This window comes from Triticum urartu, chromosome 6, assembly GCF_003073215.2.
Source record: "Triticum urartu cultivar G1812 chromosome 6, Tu2.1, whole genome shotgun sequence".
In the NCBI taxonomy this organism is placed as follows: domain Eukaryota; kingdom Viridiplantae; phylum Streptophyta; class Magnoliopsida; order Poales; family Poaceae; genus Triticum; species Triticum urartu.
In genome coordinates, this window is record NC_053027.1 from 125,855,689 (window position 1) to 125,881,050 (window position 25,362).

Consider the following 25,362-nt stretch of genomic DNA (forward strand, 5'->3'; position numbering starts at 1 on the left):
GTGTTGTGGGACATTATACTTGCACAAAACATCAATTTTTCCCGTTGCAACGCACGGGCATATGTGCTAGTGCTCTATTAAATGATGATCATAACACTTCTATTTATTTACAACTCGATACTAGAACAAGGTATGACTCTATATGAATGCCTCTGGCGGTGTACCGAGATATGCAATGAACCAAGAGTGACATGTATGAAAGAATTATGAATGGTGGTTTTGCCACAAATACGATGTCAACTACATGATCATGCAAAGCAATATGACAATGATGAACGTGTCATGATAAACAGGATGGTGGAAAGTTGCATGGCAATATATCTCGGAATGGCTATGGAAATGCCATAATAGGTAGGTATGGTGGCTGTTTTGAGGAAGATATAAGGAGGTTTATGTGTGAAAGAGCGTATCATATCACGGGGTTTGGATGCACCAGCGAAGTTTGCACCAACTCTCAATGTGAGAAAGGGCAACGCACGCTACCGAAGAGGCTAGCAATGATGGAAAGGTGAGAGTGCGTATAATCCATGGACTCGACATTAGTCATAAAGAACTCACATAATTATTGCAAAAATCTACAAGTCATCAAAAACCAAGCACTACGTGCATGCTCCTAGGGGGATAGATTGGTAGGAAAAGACCACCTCTCATCCTCGATCGCCACTCATAAGGAAGACAATCAAAGAACAGCTCATGTTTCAAATTTGTTACATAACGTTTGCCATACGTGCATGCTACGGGACATGCAAACTTCAACACAAGTATTTCTCAATTTCACAACTACTCAACTAGCACAACTTTAATATCACTACCTCCATATCTCAAAACAATCATCAAGCATCAAACTTCTCTTTGTATTCAAAACACTCATAAAAAAGTTTTTACTAATCTTGAATACCTAGCATATTAGGATTATTTAAGCAAATTACCATGGTATTTAAGACTCTCAAAATAATCTAAGTGAAGCATGAGAGATCAATAGTTTCTATAAAACAAATCCACCACCGTGCTCTAAAAGATATTAGTGAAGTACCTGAGCAAAACTATATAACTCAAAAGATATAAGTGAAGCACATAGAGTATTCTAATAATTTCCGAATCATGTGTGTCTCTCTCAAAAGGTGTGTACAGCAAATATGATTGTGGTAAACTAAAAGGCAAAGACTCAAATCATACAAGACACTCCAAGCAAAACACATATCATGTGGTGAATAAAAATATAGCTCCAAGTAAAGTTACCGATGGAAGTAGACGAAAGAGGGGATGCCATCCGGGGCATCCCCAAGCTTTGGCTTTTTGGTGTCCTGAGATTATCTTGGGGGTGCCATGGGCATCCCAAAGCTTAGGCTCTTGCCACTCCTTGTTCCATAATCCATCAAATCCTTACCCAAAACTTGAAAACTTCACAACACAAAACTTAAAGTAGAGAATCTCGTGAGCTCCGTTAGCGAAAGAAAACAAAAGACCACTTCAAGGTACTGTAATGAACTCATTATTTATTTATATTGTTGTTAAAACTACTTTATTCCAACTTCTCTATGGTTTATAAACTATTTTACTAGCCATAGATTCATCAAAATAAGCAAACAACACACGAAAAACAGAATCTGTCAAAAACAGAACAGTCTGTAGTAATCTGTAGCTAGCACAAGATATGGAACCCCAAAAATTCTAAAATAAATTTCTGGACGTGAGGAATTTATCTATTAATCATCTTCAAAAAGAATTAACTAAATATCACTTTACAAATAAAAATGGCAGCAGTTCTCGTGAGCGCTAAAGTTTCTGTTTTTTACAGCAAGATTAACAAGACTTTCCCCAAGTCTTCCCAACGGTTCTACTTGGCACAAAAACTAATTAAACACAAAAAACACAACCAAAACATAGGCTAGATAAATTATTTATTACTAAACAGGAGAAAAAATCAAGGAATAAAAATAAAATTGGGCTGCCTCCCAACAAGCGCTATCGTTTAACGCCCCTAGCTAGACATAAAAAGCAAGGATAGATCTAGGTATTGCCATCTTTGGTAGGCAATCCATAAGTGTATCTCATAATAGATTCATAAGGTAATTTAATTTTCTTTCTAGGAAAGTGTTCCGTGCCTTTCCTTAACGGAAATTGGAATCTAATATTTCCTTCCTTCATAGCAATAATTGCACCAATCGTTCTAAGGAAAGGTCTACCAAGATTATAGGACATGAAGGATTGCAATCTATATCAAGAACGATAAAATCTACGGGCACATAATTCCTATTTGCAACAATAACAACATCATTAATTCTTCCCACAGGTTTCTTAATAGTGGAATCCGCAAGGTGCAAGTTTAAAGAGCAATCATCAAAACCATGGAAACCTAACAAATCACACAAAGTCTTTGGAATCGTGGAAACACTAGCACCCAAATCACCCAAAGCATAGCATTCATGATCTTTAATTTTAATTTTAATAGTTGGTTCCCGCTCATCATAAAGTTTTCTAGGGATAGAAACTTCCAACTCAAGTTTTTCTTCATAAGATTGCATCAAAGCATCAACGATATGTTTGGTAAAAGCTTTATTTTGACCATAAGCATGAGGAGAATTTAGCACGGATTGCAACAAGGAAATACAATCTATCAAAGAGAAATTATCATAATTAAATTCCTTGAAATCCAAAATAGTAGGTTCATTAACATCTAGAGTTTTGATCTCTTCAATCCCACTTTTATCAATTTTAGCATCAAGATCTAAAAACTCCGAATTTTTGGAATGCCTTCTAGGTAAAGGTGGATCATATTCAGTCCCATCATTATCAAGATTCATATTGCAAAACAAAGATTTAATAGGGGACACATCAATAGCTGTTAGATCTTCATCTTTATTATAATGGAAACTAGAAGAACACGCTCTTATAAAGGTATCTTTCTTGGCACGCATCCTAGCGGTTCTTTCTTTGCACTCATCAATGGAAATTATCATGGCTTTGAGAGACTCATTGATATCATGCTTAGGAGGAATAGATCTAAGTTTCAAAGAATCAACATCAAGAGAAATTCTATCAACGTTCCTAGCCAACTCATCAATCTTAAGAAATTATTCTTCAATCAAAGCATCGAAATTCTTTTGTGAAGTAATAAATTCTTTAATATTAGATTCAAAATCAGAGGGCATATTATTATAATTTCCATAAGAATTGTTGTAAGAATTACCATAATTATTAGAGGAATTGCTAGGATAAGGCCTGGGATTAAAGTTTCCTCTATACGCATTGTTACCAAAATTATTCCTACCAACAAAATTGACATATATAGATTCATTATAATTCTCAATCAAAGTAGACAAAGGCATATCATTAGGATCAGAAGAAACACTTTTATTAGCAAATAATTTCATATGTTCATTCATCTTTCCACTCAAAACATTAATTTCTTCTATCGCATGCACTTTCTTATTAGTAGATCTTTCAGTGTGCCATTGAGAATAATTGACCATAATATTATCAAGGAGTTTAGTAGCTTCTCCTAAAGTGATTTCCATAAAGGTGCCTCCCGCAGCCAAATCTAAAAGATTTCTAGAAGCAAAATTCAATCCGGCAAAGAAATTTTGTATAATCATCCACAAATTCAAACCATGTGTTGGGCAATTACGTATCATTAATTTCATCCTCTCCCAAGCTTGTGCAACATGTTCATGATCAAGTTGCTTAAAATTCATAATATCGTTTCAAAGAGAGATGGTCTTAGAAGAAGGAAAATACTTAGAGATAAAAGCATCTTTGCACTTATTCCAAGAATCAATACTATTTTTAGGCAAAGACGGAAACCAAGCTTTAGCACGATCTCTAAGCGAAAAAGGAAATAGCTTCAATTTAACAATATCATTGTCCACATTTTTGTTCTTTTGCATATCACACAAATCAACGAAGCTATTTAGATGGGTTGCGACATCTTCACTAAGAAGGCTGGAAAATGGATCTTTCATGACAAGATTCAGCAAGGCAGCATTAATTTCACAAGATTCAGCATCGGTAAGAGGAGCAATCGGAGTGCTAATAAAATCATTGTTGTTGGTATTGGTAAAGTCACACAATTTAGTGTTATCTTGAGCCATCGTGACAAGCAAGCAATCCAACACACAAGCAAACGAGGAACGGGCAAAAAGAGGCAAATAGAGAAAGAGAGGGAGGATAGAGAGAGAGAGAGGGCGAATAAAACGGCAAGGGTGAAGTGGGGGAGAGGAAAACGAGAGGCAAATGGAAAATAATGTAATGTGGGAGATAAGGGTTTGTGATGGCTACTTGGTATGTTGACTTTTGCGTAGACCTCCCTGGCAACGGCGCCAGAAATCCTTCTTGTTGCTACCTCTTGAGCACTGCGTTGGTTTTCCTTTGAAGCCGAAAGGGTGATGCAGCAAAGTAGCGTAAGTATTTCCCTCAGTTTTTGAGAACCAAGGTATAAATCCAGTAGGAGGCTACGCGCGAGTGCCTATCACCTGCACAAAACAAATAAATCCTCGCAACCAACGCGATAAGGGGTTGTCAATCCCTACACGGTCACTTATGAGAGTGAGATCTGATAGATATGATAAGATAATATTTTTGGTATTTTTTATGATAAAGATGCAAAGTAAAATAAAAGGCAATGAAAATAACTTAGTGTTGGAAGATTAATATGATGAAGATAGACCCGGGGGCCATAGGTTTCACTAGTGGCTTCTCTCAAGAGCTTAAGTATTTTACGGTGGGTGAACAAATTACTGTTGAGCAATTGACAGAATTGAGCATAGTTATGAGAATATCTAGGTGAGGGAGTCCTTGATTAGGGGGTCTCCGGACAGCCGGACTATATCCTTTGGCCGGACTGTTGGACTATGAAGATACGAGATTGAAGACTTCGTCCCGTGTCCAGATGGGACTCTACTTGGCGTGGAAGGCAAGTTAGGCAATACGGATATGTATATCTCCTCCTTTGTAACCGACCTTGTGTAACCCTAGCCCCTTCAGGTGTCTATATAAACCGGAGGGTTTTAGTCCGTAGGACAACATACAATCATACCATAGGATAGCTTCTAGGGTTTAGCCTCTCTGATCTCGTGGTAGATCAACTCTTGTACTACTCATATTATCAAGAATAAATCAAGCAGGACGTAGGGTTTTACCTCCATCAAGGGGGCCCGAACCTGGGTAAAACATCGTGTCCCCTGCCTCCTGTTACCATCCGCCTTAGACGCACAGTTCGGGGCCCCCTACCCGAGATCCGCCGGTTTTGACACCGACATTGGTGCTTTCATTGAGAGTTCCTCTGTGTCGTCATCATTAGGATTGATGGCTCCTTGAATCATCGATAGTGATGCAGTTCAGGGTGAGACTTTTCTCCCCGAACTGATCTTTGTGTTCGGCGGCTTCGCACTGCGATCCAACTTGCTTGGCCATCTGGAGCAGATCGAGAGTTATGCCCCTGGCCACCAGGTCAGGTTTGGAAGCTTAAACTACACGGCCAATATCCGCGGAGACTTGATCTTCGACGGATTCGAGCTCCTGCCTAGTGCGCCACACAGTCACAATGAGCATGATTTAGCTCTGCCATCGGACAATGTTCAGGAGATCGCGCCAGAAACCGCTCTGACCCTCAAGTTGCGCCATCCATGGACGGGTGGATAGATCCCGCCACGGAGGCCGCACTCTCATTGGCGATTGAGCCGAGTATCGACCTTACCCTTCATGGGAGCCGTGACGCCAAACTACCGGATTCTTCCCCGGCCACGGACTCGGAACCACCTGCGCCCATGCCTATCGAATCAGACTGGGCGCCGATCATGGAGTTTACCTCCGCGGATATTTTTCAGCACTCGCCCTTCAGCGACATACTGAACTCATTAAGGTCTCTCTCCTTGTCAGGAGAGTCCTGGCCGAACTATGTCCGGTAGGATTGGGATGCGGATGACGAAGAAATTTGCCGCCCACCCACCACCCACTTAGTAGCCAGTGTCGATGATTTGACCGACATGCTCGACTTCAACTCCGAAGACATCAACGGCATGGACGACGATGCAGGAGGCGAATAAGAACCACTGCCCACAGGGCAATGGACAGTCACCTCATCATATGACACACATATATATATATATGGTGGAGACAACCAAAGAAGGCAATGGCGACGGGACAACGGAGGATAACCCCTCCAAGAAGCAACCCAAGCGCCGACGTCAGCGGCGCCACTCTAAGTCTCGCCAAAGTAAAACCGGTGACACCGGCACAGGAGATAATAGCACTCCGGACAGTGCCGAAGACGACAACAATCCCCTCCGGCAAGATTTAGGGCAGGAGGATGGAGAAGCCAGCCCTCCCAAGAGAGCGGCAGATGGAGAGGTGGAGGATGATAATTACATGCCTCCCTCCGAAGACGAGGCAATCCTCGACGATGACGAATTCATCGTGCCTGAGGATCCCGTCGAACAAGAGCGCTTCAAGTACCGGCTTATAGCCACGGCAAATAGCCTTAAGAAAAAGCAACAACAGCTTCAAGCTGATCAAGATTTGCTAGCTGACAGATGTACTGAAGTCCTCGCGGCCGAGGAATATAAACTCGAATGCCCCTCCAAGAGTTACCCAAAGCGCAGGTTGCTACCACGACTGGAGGAGGAAGCACCAAAACCTACATCTCCAGCGTATGACGCGGCTGATCGGCCACCTCGTGGCCGCGACAAAGAGGCATTCCAGCCAAAAGTTTAGCCCGCACCCCGACGCCACTCAAATAAAAATGTCAAGACATGGGGAAATACGCCAGACCTGCGAGACGTATTGGAGGACAAAGCAAAACATGCAAGATCGATCTACGGATCGCGAGGGTGCGCCACTATGCGAGACGATAACCGTCATGCCGGATACAGTAAAAGTAAGTCCGGCCAGGCCGAACACAGCGGGCAAGACTCATTTGAGCTGCGTTGCGATATAGCCCAGTACAGAGGCGCCGCACACCCCCTATGCTTCACAGACGAAGCAATGGATCATCAAATCCCAGAGGGTTTCAAACCCGTAAATATAGAATCATACGCTGGCACAACAGATCCTGCGGTATGGATCGAGGACTTCCTCCTGCACATCCACATGGCCTGCGGTGATGATCTACACGCCATCAAATACCTCCCACTTAAACTCAAAGGACCAGCTCAGCATTGGCTCAACAGCCTGCCAGCCGAATCCATTGGCTATTGGGAAGATCTGGAAGCCGCATTCCTTGACAACTTCCAGGGCACTTATGTGCGACCACCAGATGCCGATGACTTGAGCCACATAATTCAGCAGCCAGAGGAATCAGGCAGGCAATTCTGGACACGGTTCCTAACAAAGAAAAATCAAATCGTCGACTGTCCGGATGCAGAGGCTATAGCAGCTTTTAAGCACAACATCCGCGACGAGTGGCTCGCCCAGCACCTTGGCCAGGAAAAGCCGAAATCTATGGCAGCCGTCACGACACTCATGACCCACTTTTGCGTGGGAGAAGACAGCTGGCTGGCTCGCAGCAATAACATATCAGAGAACCATGGTACTTCGAATACCAAGGATGGCAATGACAGGTCACGTCGCAACAAACACAAGCGCCGCATTAACAGCGACAATACTGAGGATACGACATTCAATGCTGGATTCAAAGGCTCTAAACCCGGTCAGCGGAAAAAGCCATTCAAAAGAAGCACTCTGGGCCCGTCCAGTTTGGACCGTATACTCAACCGCTCGTGTCAAATACACGGCACCGCCGACAAGCGAGCCAACCACACCAACAGGAATTGTTGGGTGCTCAAGCAGGCCGGCAAGTTAAATGCTGAAAACAAAGATAAGGGGTCACATAGCGATGACGAGGAGGAGCCCTGGCAGCCGAACACCGGAGGACAGAAGAGGTTCCCCCCACAAGTGTGGACGGTGAACATGATATACGCAACCCACATCCCCAAGAGGGAGCGGAAGCGTGCGCTAAGGGACGTATATGCGTTGGAGCCAGTCGCCCCAAAGTTCAACCCCATGGTCCTTGTCGGTGTCAAAACTGGCGGATCTCGGGTAGGGGTCCCGAACTGTGCATCTAGGCCGGATGGTAACAGGAGGCAGGGGACACAATGTTTTACCCAGGTTCGGCCCTCTTGATGGAGGTAAAACCATACATCCTGCTTGATTGATATTGATGATATGGGTAGTACTAGAGTAGATCTACCACGAGATCAGAGAGGCTAAACCCTAGAAGCTAGCCTATGGTATGATTGTATGTTGAGGTTGTTGTCCTACGGACTAAAACCCTTCGGTTTATATAGACACCGGAGAGGGTTAGGGTTACACAAGGTCGGTTACAAAGGAGGAGATATCCATATCCGTATTGCCTAGCTTGCCTTCCACGCTAAGTAGAGTCCCATCAGGACACGAGACGAAGTCTTCAATCTTGTATCTTCATAGTCTAACAGTCCGGCCAATGGAGATAGTCCGGCTGTCCGGAGACCCCCTAATCCAGGACTCCCTCAGTAGCCCCTGAACCAAGCTTCAATGACGATGAGTCCGGCGCGCAGTATTGTCTTCGGCATTGCAAGGCGGGTTCCTTCTCCGAATACATCACAGAAGAATTTGAATACGAGGAGAGTGTCCGACCCTGCAAAATAAGTTCCACATACCGTCGTAGAGAGAATAATATTTTCGCAAATCCAATTTGCTGACTTGTTTTGGCAGCATGACGTTATGTCGTGGCCCGATGATTATTCGAACCGTTTTTCTTCAACCAGCTCCACACATAACGTGAGGCGGTTTCTTGACACGTCTTGTCAAAGCAGATATTGTGTTCCCCCAATTACGGGATTCTCATTAATGCGGTCGTGGGTAACCCAACCGTGTCTAGGACTCCTAGATTATAGGCAAGTCCTAAACGGCTACGGAGAGGACGCTTGATATTCACCCTCTTTATAAAGGGACAAGGCTTTCGCTTTTTCCCTCTCGTGCTCAATCGAACCCTTCCCCCGCCTCGAGTTCCAACACCCAAAGCCCAGGTTAGGTGCTCCGGATCTTCAATCATGTCCGGGTCCAGCCTTCAAGGCCGATGGATGCCCTCCTCCATGACGGAAGAGGACATCAAGAAGTTGAGGGAGGCCAGATACCTGACCGCCGAGGTTTCACATCGGCTGCCTGCTCGAGGGCAGGTCGTCCCTACTCCCGAACCCAACGAGAACGTCATGTTCGTCTCCCACTTCCTCCGAGGCCTAGGCCTCACTCTGGATCCCTTCGTCAGGGGTTTGATGTTCTATTACGGGCTAGATTTCCATGATCTAGCTCCGGACTCCTTTCTCCACATCTCGACATTTATTGTCATGTGTGAGGCCTTCCTCCGCATTACCCCTCACTTCGGCCTGTGGCTCAAGACCTTTGAAGTGAAGCCGAAGATGATCGAGGGGCAACATGCAGCGTGCAGAGGTGCATCAATAGGCAAGATGGCAGGAGCTCCATGCTCGAAAGTTTCCTTTCCAGAGGTGTCCGAATTATGACAACGGGAGTGGTTTTACATCACGGCTCCCAGAAGTGCCAAGTGGGCGGCTGCCCCCGCTTTCCGCTCGGGCCCCCCACCACAACTAATGTCATGGATTAGCAGAGGTCTGAGCCGGGGTCCAGCAAAGGACGTGCCTATATTGCAAAGCCGCATTCGAGATCTCTTCGAGGGAGATTTTAATTTGGTCGTGGTAATACAAGTTATGCTGGTTCGTCAAGTCCAGCCTTGCAAACGCCGGCCCCTTCGCTTGTGGGAGTTCAACCCAGAAGGACCGCATGCCATTCAAAGTTTCCTCGGCCTGACGCACGAGGAGATGTACAAGTCATTCTTTGGACCTCAAATAGAGTGTCCGGATACTACCGAGGACGTGGGCCTGAGCAGTAACCGCGTCGCCGAACAAGTAAGAAATCCTCTAGCCGAACACACTGTCTTTTATTCATCATGAAGTTATTTCTGAGAGTTCGCTCTTTGACCAGGACTGGCAGACAAAGGCGAAGATGATTTGGTGTTTGGCCCCCCTCCCTGAGGGTTTGGAAAATCCGGTATTGGAAAAGATGCTCGAGCTCGCACCTTGCCCGGAGCCCTCGAAGGAAGATACGGGAGGGATAATACAGGCGGACGCGGGCCCCCATTGCTACCAGTTCCAACCGAGGGAATGAGCGTTTCCATGAAGGAGGATAACCGGGGGAGGAAAAGGACTGCTTCCGAGGATCCGGAAGCCGAGGCCTCCAAACGGGAGAAGAAGTCTCCCACGGAGGGTCCTGCCTCGGGGGGTGGTTTTGCCGCACAAAGTCCGCGGGGGGATCCAGCCCTCCAACGAGTCGTAAGTGTTCCAAAATACTTTAATAGTGAAGGTATACTATCTTTTTTCTGAGAAAATAACCACCGCATATATCTTGCAGTTCGGGCCTTAGCCCCTCTCAGCTGAGCTAGTCTTCGGGGGATCTTCTTCCAGAGATGATGGAGAGCGAAACACCTCCCCCGAACTCCTCCGCTCAAGAAGCGGGCGACCCCAAAGTGTCGTCACGGAGGGCCTCTCCAGATCCGGTGAGGCTGGAAGATAATCCCATAGGCCCCCGAAGTCCCCAGCGTCCGGCTCCCGAAGAGAGAAAACAAAAGAGTCCGGCACCATCTGGTATGCGGTCGGACATTCTGAGGGTGCTGGTGGGGCGAGCGGCCATCTCAGAAGAACACCGTATGCTGATGGGTACGGTGATGGAGAGAATTTCGTCCGCCGAAAGCGGATTCATGAAGCCTTTATGAGTCTACTCACAGGCTTTGAGGTACGTGAGATAGTATGTGATATACCGCACATGTTAGGTGTGCCTGTGTAGATAGTAGCCCCTGAGACTCTGGTTGTCGTCGAGAACGGCGGCAAACAGAGGATCATAGTCCCAGGCAATAACCAGACTGCCCTTATGTGCAGGTGGTGGAAGCTCCGGTGGCTAGCAGGACTAGTGAGTTTGCCGAATTAAAATGGCAACTGGATGCGGCAAACGCCGACATCGAGCTTGTTAACAAGAGGCTTGACGAGGCACAGGGTAAGTGTTATTATCTGGTGAACGCCACATAGTAAGAGTAGCATGATGCCAGTATCTTTAATATGTTGTGACTGCAGATGGAGCTGCCACCGTGGAAACCTTGCGGGCAGAACTTGCCCGAGCCAAGGAACAAGCGAGGATTAGTAATGCGGCTGCTTTGAATGCGGCAGAAGAGTTGAAAGCCGAGAAGGCCGCACATTGCGAGAGCCAAGGGAAGATGGCCAAGATGGCCGTAGAATTAAAAGACACTACCGACCGTTGCCGGCTCCTTGAAAAAGAAAACCGAGTGAAGGCAACGGACCTTGAGAAGGCCACGATGGCGGACAAAGACACCCGCTCTGCTATGAGAGCGAAGAAGGAGGAGCTGCAGGAAGCCGGGGATATTGTGGCTGGGAAGCCCTTCATGCTACGGAGGAAGTTCGGAGATCCACGGTATGCCCCTCTGGATCGGCTGTGGAGTTCAGCAGATGCATATATGGACTTGGCGGCGAGCGCTGCCGATGCGACCAAATACTTCCAAGGTCAAACAGATCGTGAAGTGGACAAGCTGTTCTGGTCGCAATTCAACGTTCCAGAGTGTCCAGTTCCATTAATTGATCAGCTAGCCGAATGGTCCAAACTAAATAGGTTGTCCGGACTCGCCATGAGGTCTGTCCTGGATCAGCTATGGCCGGAAAAGCCAAAGCCGAACATCTATTTCAGTTTAGTGCAGCGGTTCCTTGGTGCGGTGCCGTGCATTAATGCAATGAAGAGGTCGGCGTGCATACAAGGCTCGCGGATGGCCCTTGCCCATGTTAAAGCATACTGGGCGGAGATGGACGCTACCACTGTTGCGGCGCAGGGTTCGGCCATAGGCCGAGTGGCTGCCGAGCACAATTTCGAGGAGGTTCTCGAGGGTGCTCGTTTGATTGAGGACCAGTGCTCGAAGAATATTATGTTTGAGTGATATGTATTCTCATTGTAAACACAATGCTTTTATGAAATTTTATAAGGCTATGTTTATACTTTTGCCTGAAAGTAGTATGATGCCTCCTGTGCGGCCGTTTATGTATACATGTGTATAACCTGAAAGATTGCAGTCGTCGGCTTCAACCCTCGCGCATATAATGCGGAGGTGCTCGCGAAAGACGCGTGTTCACACTTAACCCAATGTCTTGGTCCTATTAAGGAGGTGATAGCGTAGCGAACGAGGCAACCGGACTATGATGCTTTAACACTTTCACTTAGCCATAGGAGTTTGACAGTGGGGCTACTAGATAGCCCCTGGTGGCTCCTCACTCTCCCGATCTCGGGGTGCGCACATGCCTGGCCGGAAAACGGCCCTTTGTTAAGGCGAAGGAATTCTAACATTCCGATAGGTCATCGAGTGGTTGACCTGTCTCACGCTATATCATGACAGTCAGTTTTCGGCTTTCCCTACTGAGGTGCTCGTCCGGATGAACCAGGGCACAATCACAGTAGTTCTCCTGGTGCTACCTTAGCCGATAAAGCGGAACGTAAGGCACCAAAACACAGGAGCAGGGCAAACCCAACATTTGACCAAAGACAATGATTCGGAGCTAATGCATATAAGGCCAAACTCGCGACGCCGAACACTCCCTAAGGTATTCGGTCTTTATGGTATAAACCGGGCCTAAATAGTGCCCTTTGTAAGAAGCCCCTTGTGTCCAGGTACGTGCATTATTCTGACGTGGCCACATGCCAAGACGTCAGCATCCTTCTCAATTGCGCTATGAATTCGGTGGATGTGTATCAACAAGAGACAGTAAAAAAGGTTTACGCAGGGTCTTAATCTAAAAAGAATCCTTGGAGCGGGTCCCTGCTGCACGTCTGCGCCTGTCTCTCCGTTGTGCCGTATCCTGGACGGGTGTAGCACGATGGTCATCTGTAAAAAAGAGGAACTTAGGTGAAAAAGTTGTCGTGCAAAAAGGTGGTTTTTTAAAGAGACCATGTATAACTAGAAATGAGTAGAAATTGCCACTTGTCTGCGCGCGTTCAGCCCCTTGTATTTGTAATATGGGTGTGGCCATCAATCCGATATAAATTACATATAGCAGCGCCGGACTCGTCTAACCGCGTCCGTGGTCTTGACGACCTATCAAATACTTTAGTTGGCGAGGCCGTTTTTAGTGTGCGGCTACCAAGGCAGTCGCATTCTCTTCAGCGTGCAAGGATCGCTTAATACTTCTATTCGCTGTAATGATGTCGCGTGGACCGGGCATCTTGAGCGTCAGGGAAGCGTAATGTGGTATTGAATTAAAGTGAGCAAAATCTTCGCGTCCAAGTAGTGCTTGATAACCGCATTGGAACGGAGCAATGTGGAAGGTTAAATGTTCGCTACGGGAGTTATCGGGGAAGCCGAATATAACCTTTAGTAGAAGGGAGCCCGTGTAGTGAGCCCCTAGGCCTGGCATTATTCCTTTAAAGGTAGTGTTGCTATGGCAAATTTTCGTTGGGTCTATCCCCATTACGCGGATTGTATCTTGGTATATCAGGTTTAGACTGCTGCCACTGTCCATCAGGACTCGTGTCAAGTGGTATCCGTCAATTATTGGGTCTAATACCAGGGCAGCCCATCCTGCATGCCGGATACTTGCTGAGTAATCACGATGGTCGAAAGTGATCGGTTGAGACGACCAGTGGCAGGACTCCGCAGTGATAGGCCCTTGGGCATATTTTTGTGGGAGTGTCGTTTTGTTTCTCCCCTTGATCACGTGTAACACGTTTACTGTTTCGACTTCTGGTGGAAATTTCTTTTGTTCCCCAGTGTCTTGCTTGAGAGGCTCATCCTCGTCTTCGCTTAGTGTATCCTCCCCCTTGTGTACGACGTTGAGCTTGCTGGACTGCTTGAAGACCCAACATTCTCTGTTGGTATGGTTAGCGGGTTTACCAGGGGTGCTATGGATCTGACATATTTGGTCCAGAATTTTGTTTAGGCTGGACAGTTCATCTCTGGCGCCTTTAGAGGGCGGCTTTTGCTGACCTGGCCTAGAGCTTTTGAATCCGGCGTTTACTGTCGTGCTCTTCGTGCTATCTTCTTTATTCCGGCGTTTGTTATTGCTGTTGCGCCGTGATTTCCCGTTTCCATCTCTAACTTCGGATGTACTAGGGTCGCTGGTGCTGCATCTGGCTAGCTAGCTATCCTCACCCGCGCAAAAGCGGGTCATGAGGCTTGTTAACGCTGCCATTGTTCTCGGCTTTTCTTGGCCAAGGTGTCTGGCAAGCTATTCGTCACGGATGCTATGCTTAAAAGCTGCCAAGGCTTCAACGTCCGGACAGTCGACAATTTGGTTCTTTTTAGTAAGAAACCTGTTCCAAAGCTTTCGGGCTGACTCTCCGGGTTGTTGAGTTATATGACTCAAATGATCCGCGTCCGGAGGTCGGACATAAGTCCCTTGAAAATTTGCCCGAAAGGCGTCTTCGAGCTCTTCCCAACTTCCAATGGAGCTTTCGGGGAGGCTCTTAAGCCAGTGCCGAGCTAGCCCTTTGAGTTTGAGGGGTAAATACTTAATGGCGTGGAGATCATCTCCCCGAGCCATGTGGATATGGAGGATATAGTCCTCAATCCAGACCCCAGGGTCTGTTGTTCCATCGTATGCCTCTATGCTTACGGGTTTGAATCCCTCTGGAAATTCCTGGTCTAGCACCTCATCGGTGAAACATAGGGGGTATGCGGCACCCCTATATCTGGGTGTACCGCGTTGTTCGGATGTTTGTTGTGTTGCATCGTATGCTGGAGCACGCTTGCGTGGTCCATAGATGGATCTGGTTTCGCCGTCCTTTTGATGCGAGCCCTCGCGTAGACCGCGTATTGGCTTATGTGCGGCGTTGCTTGCCGCTTTATGTTGGCCGTGAGGTCGTCTATCCGGCCAGATGGCTGTTTTAATTTTTGGTTGTGGGGGGTCTAAGGCCTCCTCATCGAATTCAGGTAGCAACTTCCGCTTTGGGTAGCTCTTTGTGGGGCGATTGCCGCCATACTTCGCTGCTGTGTTGAGTACTTTACTCCATCTGAATTGGAGTGTGTCCTGCGCGGCCTTGAGCCTTTGCTTCTGCTTTTTCAGACTCCTCGCGGTGGCAACAAGCCTTTGACGGGCATTTTGCTGCTCTGGGTGCCTGTCCGGCGTTATGTCGTCCGAACTATTATCTTTGACAGAATTGGTTTGTTCGGTTTGATTCTCCGTATTGCCGTGGTTCGGCGGTGGTTTGCCCTGCTCCAACGCTGGGTCTGTATGATCGTTATTTCTGCCGAGGCGGGATTTGGGGCGGCGCTTACGTCGCCGCTTTGACTGCTTCTCGAGGGAACAAGCCTTCGTTGCGTCCTTCCGTTCCTCGTCGTCATCTTCTTTTGGTGTGTCCACCATGTATACGTCATATGATGAGGTGGACGTCCAGCGCCCTGTGGGCGGTGGTTCCTCTTCGCCTCCCGCATCGTCGTCCATACCGTCGATGTCTTTGGAGTCGAAGTCGAGCATGTTGGTTGAGTCATCGACAGTGGCTATTAAGTGGGTGGTGGGTGGGCGTCGAATTTCTTTGTCGTCCGCATCCCGATCTTGCTGGACATAGTTCGGCCTGGATTCTCCTGACAAGGAGAGAGACCTTAATGAGTTCAGTATGTTGCCAAAGGGCGAGTGCTGAAAAATATCCGCGGAGGTAAACTCCATGATCGGCGCCCAATCGGGTTCGATAGGAACGGACGCAGGCGGTTCGGAGTCCATGGCCGGAGAAGAATCCGGCAGTTTAACAACACGGCTCTCGTGCAAGGCAAGGTCGATGTTCGGCTCGATCGCCGCTGAGGGTAAGGCCTCCGTGGCGGGGTCCATCCACCCGTCCGCGGAAGGCACGACTGGCTCTGAATTGAGGGTCGGAGCGGCTGCTGGTGCGATCTCCTTAACACTGTCCAATGGGAGAGCTAAGTCATGCTCATCGTGACCGCGTGGCGCACAAGGCAGAGGCTTGAATCCGTCGAAGATCAAATCTCCACGGATATCGGTCGTGTAGTTTAAGCTTCCAAATCTGACCTGATGGCCAGGGGCGTAGCTTTCAATCTGCTCCAGATGGCCAAGCGAATTAGCCCGCAGTGCAAAGCCGCCGAATACAAAGATCTGTCTGGGGAGAAAAGTCTCACCCTGGACCGCATCGCTATCGATGATAGTAGGAGCCATCAAGCCTAACGACGACGACACAGAGGAACTCTCAATGAAAGCACCAATGTCGGTGTCAAAACCGGGGGATCTCGGGTAGGGAGTCCCGAACTGTGCGTCTAGGCCGGATGGTAACAAGAGGCAGGGGACACAATGTTTTACCCAGGTTCGGGCCCTCTTGATGGAGGTAAAACCCTACGTCCTGCTTGATTGATATTGATGATATGGGTAGTACAAGAGTAGATCTACCACGAGATCAGAGAGGCTAAACCCTAGAAGCTAGCCTATGGTATGATTGTATGTTGAGGTTGTTGTCCTACGGACAAAAACCCTTTGGTTTATATAGACACCAGAGAAGGTTAGGGTTACACAAGGTCGGTTACAAAGGAGGAGATATCCATATCCGTATTGCCTAGCTTGCCTTCCACGCTAAGTAGAGTACCATCCGGACACGAGACAAAGTCTTCAATCTTGTATCTTCATAGTCTAACAGTCCAGCCAGTGGAGATAGTCCGGCTGTCCGGAGACCCCCTAATCCAGGACTCCCTCAGTCCTCTTGTCCGATCACCTTCGATCGCAGGGACCACCCCACTAGTATCCGTCATGGCGGATTCACCGCACTGGTCCTAGACCCAATCATTGACGGATTTCACCTCACTCAAGTCCTTATGGATGGCGGCAGCAGCCTGAACCTGCTTTATTAGGACACAGTGTGCAAAATGGGTATAGACCCCTCAAGGATCAAACCCACAAAACGACCTTCAAAGGCGTCATACCAGGTGTAGAGGCCCATTGCACAGGCTCACTCACACTGGAAGTGGTCTTCGGATCCCCGGATAACTTCCGAAGCGAGGAGTTAATCTTCGATATAGTCCCGTTCCGCAGCGGCTATCATGCACTGCTCGGGCGAACCGCATTTGCGAGATTCAATGCGGTACCGCATTATGCATACCTCAAGCTCAAGATGCCAGGACCCCGGGGGGTCATCTCAGTCAATGGAAACACAGAGCGCTCTCTCCGCACGGAGGAGCACACTACGGCCCTCGCAGCAGAAGCGCAAAGCAGCCTCTTAAGGCAATCCACCAGTTCGGCGATTAAAGACCCGGACACCTTCAAGCGCGCCCGGAGTAATCGGCAACAAGACCGCTGGCACGTTCCGAGCTCGCATAGCAATGCGGCCCCCGCCCCAGTCCTAGCCAAACGGCGAAATCCGTGCCACGCGTACACAATTACGCATTGAAAATACCATGGGCACAGGTGGGGAGGGGGGCACGACTACGACACGCCCCAAAACGTGGCTCAACCGCACTAGGGGCTTCCCGCTTTGTTATTTTTCTCTCTTTCAGGACTTTAATCTCTGGAAACCCCGTCCGGCAGTACGGATGTGGGACACACGATACAACAACCAAGGAGGCGGAAAGTTACGTCGCACCACGGAACTCCCAGGTGGTCTCTGACAACGAGTGAAATACCTGCTTTAAATACCATTCCTCAGCTTACCCTTGGAGGGGACATGTCAAATATTCCTACTTTTTGCTTATCGCACTACTTGTATCATTCTGCTTTAACGCACCTTTTTAAATAAACAATGCATAGCACTAGACTATTATCGCATTCTCTATTCTTCCTTATATATATATATGTTCATTCATGACATCCAGCACCCGTACACTCTGGTACGGCCAATACGCTAGGGGCTTAAGCATACCCCATAATTCGACAGTGCGGCACCCCGAACTTATAGCATTATATGCATCAGCTCCGAATCATGTCTTGGGTCAATAGTTGGGTTTGCTCGGCTCTCGTGTTTTGGTACCTTACGTTCCGCTATATCGGCTAAGGTAGCACTGGGAGAACTACTGCGATTGTGCCCTGGTTCAGCTGGGCTTAGCACCTCAGTAGAGAAAGCTAAAACTGACTGTCATGATAAGGCGAGAGCTGGTCGCTGTTCGAGAGGTTTCGAGTCCCTAAAGACTTATGCCACTTAGAGCGAGGAGTCGGCTTTGTTCGGCTTAAGGCGTGTATAGCGCCCCGAATTCGTCCTTCCGAATACTAGGGGCTTCGCCAAAATTTAAAATTGTAGAATTCTATTGTTAAGTGAGAGTGATAAAGCATTATAGTCTGGTTCCCTTGTTCGTTGTGCTGAGCACCTCCCTCGAAGGACCCAACAATGGGAAAAAGAGTGCTCAGGTTTATCCCGAACACCCCAGCACTCGTGGCATGGGGGCAGAAGCCGACGACTGGCCATCTCTCAGATTTAATAAACAGCCGCACAGAAGGTAATATTTTAAATTCAAACAAGCGTTGCATAGCGCATATGAACAAGTTTTCATAATACAGGATCACACGAGCAAGTTTTCAAAAGTTACATCTTTTGAACACTCGTCCGCCACAAGACGGGCACCCTTCAGGACACCCTCATAATACATTTTGGGGTGGCGATGCTCCTTGCCCTGCGGCGGCCCCTCCTTCACCTACTTCTCAGCGTCCATCTTGGCCCAGTGCGCCTTTGCACGGGCAAAAGCCCGGCGGGCACCTTCTATACAGACAGACCGCTTGATGACTTCCAGCCGTGGGCAGGCATCCACAAGGCGCCTCACCAGGCCGAAGTAGCTGTTGGGAAGGGAGTCGCCAGGCCACATCCGGACTATAAAGCCCTTCATGGCCTGTTCGGCCGCCTTGTGCAGCTCGACCAGTTGCTTCAGCTGGTCGCTCATAGGCATTGGGTGTTCTGTCCCAGTATACTGAGACCAGAACAGCTTCTCCGTCGAGCTTCCCTCCTCGGCCTGGTAAAATTTCGCGGCATCCGACACGCTGCGGGGCAAATCTGCGAATGCTCCTGGAGAGCTCCGGACTCGGGTAAGTAACAAGTAATTTACTTTCACATGCTTGCTTTGCATATTGAATGCCTTACCCGCCGCTATCCTCCTCATCGCTTCAATCTCCTGGAGGGCCTTTTGGGCTTCGGCCTTGGCATGCTTTGTGCTCTCGAGGGCCATGGCAAGCTCGGACTCTCGCGTCTTCGAGTCAAGCTCCAAAGCCTCGTGCTTCTTCATGAGAGCCTGGAGCTCTTGCTGCACCTCGCCTACTCGTGCCTCTTGTTTCTCCCACTCGCTACGCTCCTTGGCCGCTTTGTCTTCGGCCTCGGACAACGCTTGCTTCAGGGTCGCCACTTCGGTCATGGCCCCTGGCACATTCATGATGATCCTGTCATTTCGCAACCACATTTTCTTTTATATATATAGACAAGGTATTACTTACCTTTGTTCTCCTCGAGCTACCTCTTGGCAAGGCCGAGCTCTTTCTCGGACCCCTCGAGGTCCTGCTTCAGTGCGGCGACCTCCGCAGTCAGTGCGGCAGAGGTCAGCAGCGAAGCCTGCATACGCATACAGACATACTTATATTAGACTCCTGCATATATTATTTGATCCTCTTTTCGGCTTTTCTTTATGAACACCAAACAGAGCATCAGGGGCTACTGTCTATGCGGTAATATTTTTCCTATATTTTAAATACTTACCTGAAAGCCTGTTAGAAGGCTGGCACAGGCTTCAGTCAGTCCGCTCTTGGCGGACTGAACCTTCTTGATCACCGCACTCATAATAGTGCGGTGTTCTTCGTCGATGGAAGCGCCGCGAAGCGCTCCCAGCAGGTTGTCCGGTGCCTCTGGATGGACAGAGGACACCGGCATGGGCGTCTTGCCCCTTTTGGAAGGGGGCCGCCTGCCCGAGTCCGGAACCACTGGAGGTTCCGGCGCGGTGTTCGGCTGAGAGCCGAACTTGGAGCCCCCGGGATCCTTGCTCCCATTGCTCCTGTAGTCAGGAAGGTCGCCTTGAGGCGCCTCCGGGACTATCTCCCCCCGGCTCGGTGCCCCCTAAGACAGTACCTCGGCATTGTCCGTAGGGCAAGGAGAGGTGGCGGTTGGAAGTGTATCACTATTCATGTCCGACGAGTCCAAGGAACCGTCCGCCGATGATACATCGATACGGGCTTGGGGCGGACTGAATATCATATTCGACGTTAGGAGAAGCAGTGCGACAAAGGTATGCTATGAGTTACTCTGGTATCCGAATACTTACGACCTCGCCAGGGGCTTGGCCCTGAGCAGCCACTCGTCTTCGCCGTCGGCGGCGGTGGTGGAATAGTCCGGAAGGAGAGTCCTTCCCTTCTTGGACCCATTGGCCTCCCCGGTTGGGGCGGCCTTCCTTTTCTTGTCTCCCCTGGTTGGAGGGGGAGAATCTTCATCTTCCTTCTCCTCGTTTTCGTGGGAGGAGTGCGTCTCAGAGTTATAGGACAATGAGTCCGATACCACCTGGCGCCGGGAACTCTTTTGGGTTCCCTTGGCATTCTTCTTGGTCTTATCTGGCACCTCATAAGGAGCCGGAGTCCGCATCTCCGTCAGGAGAGCGTCCGCAGGGTCTTCGAGCAGAGGTTCAGACAGTTGATCTTCTCCAATGTCTCCACCCAGTCCTGTCAAAGGCATGGGAGCTCAGACCCCGCACATGGTTAAGCTATGGGAAATAAACATCCTACTAGATGTACAGAACTTACCGGATTCGCAGGGCGCTTCGCGCTTAGCCCGCGGTCCTCGGTAAGAGAGAGAGGGACCTCGGCGCCCTTGAACAACACCCTCTAGACGTCCTTATGCGTCGTGTCGAAGAGCTCATGTAGAGTCTGGTGCTGGGCCGGGTCGAACTCCCATAAGTTGAAATCCTGTTGTTGACACGGGAGGATCCAGTGGAAGAGCATGACCTGGACCATGTTGACAAGCTTATGTTTCTTGCTTATCATGTTCCGGATACACTTCTGGAGTCCGTCCAGCTCCACCGATGAACCTCAGGACAGGCCCTTCTCCTTACAGGAAGTGAGCCGCGTGGGGATTCCGAATCGAAACTCGGGGGCCACCACCCAGTTGGTGTCGGGCGGCTCGGTGATGTAGAACCACCCCGATTGCCACCCCTTTATGGTCTCCACGAAGGAGCCCTCGAGCCATATAACGTTGGAAATTTTGCCCACCATGGCTCCGCCGCATTCTACTTGTTGGCCGCCTACAACCTTCTGCTTGATACTGAAGGTCTTCAGCCATAGGCCGAAGTAGGGCCGGATGCGGAGGAAAGCCTCGCACACGACGATGAATGCCGAGATGTTGAGGATGAAATTCGGGGCCAGATCATGAAAGTCCAGCCCGTAGTAGAACATGAGGCCGCGGACGAATGGACGGAGGGGAAACCCCAGTCCGCGAACGGAATGGGGGGAGGAAAACCACCCTTTTGTGAGGTTCCGGGGTAGGGACGATCTGGCCTGCGGCTGGCAGCCCGTGCGCGATATCCGTGGCTAACTATCCGGCTCCACGTAGCTTTTTGATGTGTCCCTCCGTGACGTAGGAGGCCATCCACTTGCCTCCCGCTCCGGACATGTTTGGAGAGAGTTGAGGAGAAGGATGCGGACTTGGGCGCTGGAGCTCGAGTGCGCGAGAATGGATGAGCAAGGAGGAAGAAGGCGTGGGTAGAAAAAGGTGAGATCTTATCCCTTTATAAGGGCGGACTAAACTATGCGCCCCCACTAGCCTGGTAAAACTCGCTTATCCCTAAGCGCCGTAATTGATGGTGCGGTTGGGTTACCCACGTCCGTATTGATGAGAATCCCGTAATAAGGGGAGCACGATCTCTGCTTTGACATGACGTGTCAAGAAACCGCCTCGCGTTATGTGCGGGGCTGGTTAAAGAAAAACTGTTAAAATAATTACCGGGTCATGGCGTGATGTCATGCTGCCAAAACGTGTCAGCAGATTAGATTTGTGGTGATATTATTCTCTCTACGGTGGTATGTGGAACTTATTTTGCAGGGTCGGACACTATCCTTGTATTCAAATTCTTCCGTGGTGTATTCGGAGGAGGAACCCGCCTTGCAATGCCGAAGACAACACTGCGCGCCGGACTCGTCGTCATTGAAGCCTGGTTCAGGGGCTACTGAGGGAGTCCTGGATTAGGGGGTCTCCGTATAGCCGGACTATATCCTTTGGCCGGACTGTGAAGATACGAGATTGAACACTTCGTCCCGTGTCCGGATGGGACTCTACTTGGCGTGGAAGGCAAGCTAGGCAATACGAATATGTATATCTCCTCCTTTGTAACCGACCTTGTGTAACCCTAGCCCCTTCCGATGTCTATATAAACCGGAGGGTTTTAGTCCGTAGGACAACATACAATCATACCATAGGCTAGCTTCTAGGGTTTAGCCTCTCCGATCTCGTGGTAGATCAACTCTTGTACTACTCATATTATCAAGAATAAATCAATCAGGACGTAGGGTTTTACCTCCATCAAGAGGGCCCGGACCTAGGTAAAACGTCGTGTCCCCTGCCTCCTGTTACCATCCGCCTTAGAGGCACAGTTCGGGATCCCCTACCCGAGATCCGCCGGTTTTGACACCGACACTAGGTATGATCATGTATATAGGCATCACGTCCGAGACAAGTATACCGACTCCTGCCTGCATCTACTACTATTACTCCACACATCGACCGCTATCCAGCATGCATCTAGAGTATTAAGTTCATAAGAACAGAGTAACGCCTTAAGCAAGATGACATGATGTAGAGGGATAAACTCATGCAATATGATGAAAACCCCATCTTGTTATCCTCGATGGAAACAATACAATACGTGCCTTGCTGCCCCTACTATCACTGGGAAAGGACACCGCAAGATTGAACCCAAAGCTAAGCACTTCTCCCATTGCAAGAAAGATCAATCAGTAGGCCAAACCAAACTGATAATTCGAAGAGACTTGCGAAGATAACCAATCATACATAAAAGAATTCAGAGAAGATTCAAATATTGTTCATAGATAAACTTGACCATAAACCCACAAATCATCGGTCTCAACAAACACACCGCAAAAAAAGATTACATCGAATAGATCTCCACAAGAGAGGGGGAGAACTTTGTATTGAGATCCAAAAACAGAGAAGAAGCCATCTACCTAATAACTATGGACCCGAAGGTCTGAGGTAAACTACTCACACTTCATCGGAGAGGCTATGGTGTTGATGTAGAAGCCCTCCGTGATCGATGCCCCCTCCGGCGGAGCTCCGGAACAGGCCCCAAGATGGGATCTCGTGGATACAGAAAGTTACGGCGATGGAATTAGGGTTTTGGCTCCGTATCTGATCGTTTGGGGGTACGTAGGTATATATAGGAGGAAGGAGTACGTCGGTGGAGCAACAGGGGGCCCACGAGGGTGCAGGGCGCGCATGGGGGGTAGGCACGCCCCCCTACCTCGTCGCCTCCCTGTTGGTTTCTTGATGAAGGGTCCAAGTCTCCTGGATCTTGTTCGTTCCAAAAATCACGTTCCCAAAGGTTTCATTCCGTTTGGACTCCGTTTGATATTCCTTTTCTTCGAAAGCCTAAAATAGGCAAAAAAAACAGCAATTCTGGGCTGGGCCTCCGGTTAGTAGGTTATTCCCAAAAATAATATAAAAGTGGATAATAAAGCCCAATAATGTCCAAAACAGAAGATAATATAGCATGGAGCAATCAAAAATTATAGATACGTTGGAGACGTATCACAATGCAATCCCTACTCACTCACATTGATATCTATTGATGGGCATCTCCATAGCCTGTTGATACGCCTAGTTGATGAGAGACTATCTTCCCCCTTTTTGCCTTCTCCACAACCACCATTCTATTCCACCTATACTGCTATGTCCATGGCTCGCGCTCATATATTGCTTGAAAGTTGAAAAAGTTTGAGAATACTAAGTATGAAACAATTGCTTGGCTTGTCATCGGGGTTGTGCATGATTGGAGCATTTTGTGTGACGAAAATGATGCATAGCCAAACTATATGATTTTGTAGGGATGAGCTTTCTTTGGCTATGTTATTTTGAGAAGACATAATTGCTTGGTTAGCATGCTTGAAGTATTATTATTTTATGTCAATATTAAACTTTTGTCTTGAATCTTTCGGATCTGAACATTCATGGCACAATAAAGAAAATCACATTGAAATTGCGTTAGGTAGCATTCCACATCAAAAATTCTGTTTTTATCATTTACCTACTCGGGGACGAGCAGGAATTAAGCTTGGGGATGCTTGATACGTCTCCAACGTATCTATAATTTTTGATTGTTCCATGCTATTATATTATCTGTTTTGGATATTTAATGGGCTTTAATATGCCTTTTTATATTATTTTGGGGACTAACCTATTAACTGGAGGCCTAGTGTCAGTTTCTGTTTTTTGCCTATTTCAGTGTTTCGTGGAAAAGGAATATCAAATGGAATCCAAACGGAACAAAACCTTTGTGAGGATCTTTCTTGGAACAAACGCAAACCAGGAGACTTGGAGTGGAAGTCTGGAACTCTGTGAGGCGTCCACGAGATAGGAGGGCGCGCCCAGGGGGGTAGGCGTGTCCCCCACCCTCGTGGGCCCCACGGACCTCCACTGACGTACTTCTTTCGCCTATATATACTCTTATATCCAAAAATCATCAGGGGGAGCCACGAAACCACTTTTCCACCGCCGCAACCTTCTGTACCTATGAGATCCCATCTGGGGCCTTTTCCGGTGATCTGCTGGAGGGGGATTCGATCATGGAGGGCTTCTACATCAACACCATAGCCTCTGATGATGTGTGAGTAGTTTACCACATACCTTCAGGTCCATAGTTATTAGCTAGATGGCTTCTTCTCTCTCTTCAGTTCTCAATACAAAGTTCTCCTCGATGTTCTTGGAGATCTATTCGATGCAATACTTTTTGTGATGTGTTTCCCGAGATCCGATGAATTGTGGATTTATGATCAAGTTTATTTATGAATAATATTTGGTTCTTCTCTGAATTCTTATATGCATGATTTGATATCTTTGCAAGTCTCTTCGAATTATCCATTTAGTTTGGCCTACTAGATTGATCTTTCTTGCAATGGGAGAAGTGCTTAGCTTTGGGTTCAATCTTGCGATGTCCTTTCCCAGTGACAGTAGGGGCAGCAAGGCATGTATAGTATTGTTCCCATCGAGGATAAAAAGATGGGGTTTATATCATATTGCTTGAGTTTATCCCTCTACATCATGTCATCTTGCTTAATACATTACTCCGTTCTTATGAACTTAATACTCTAGATGCATGCTGGATAGCGGTCGATGTGTGGAGTAATAGTAGTAGATGCATAATCGTTT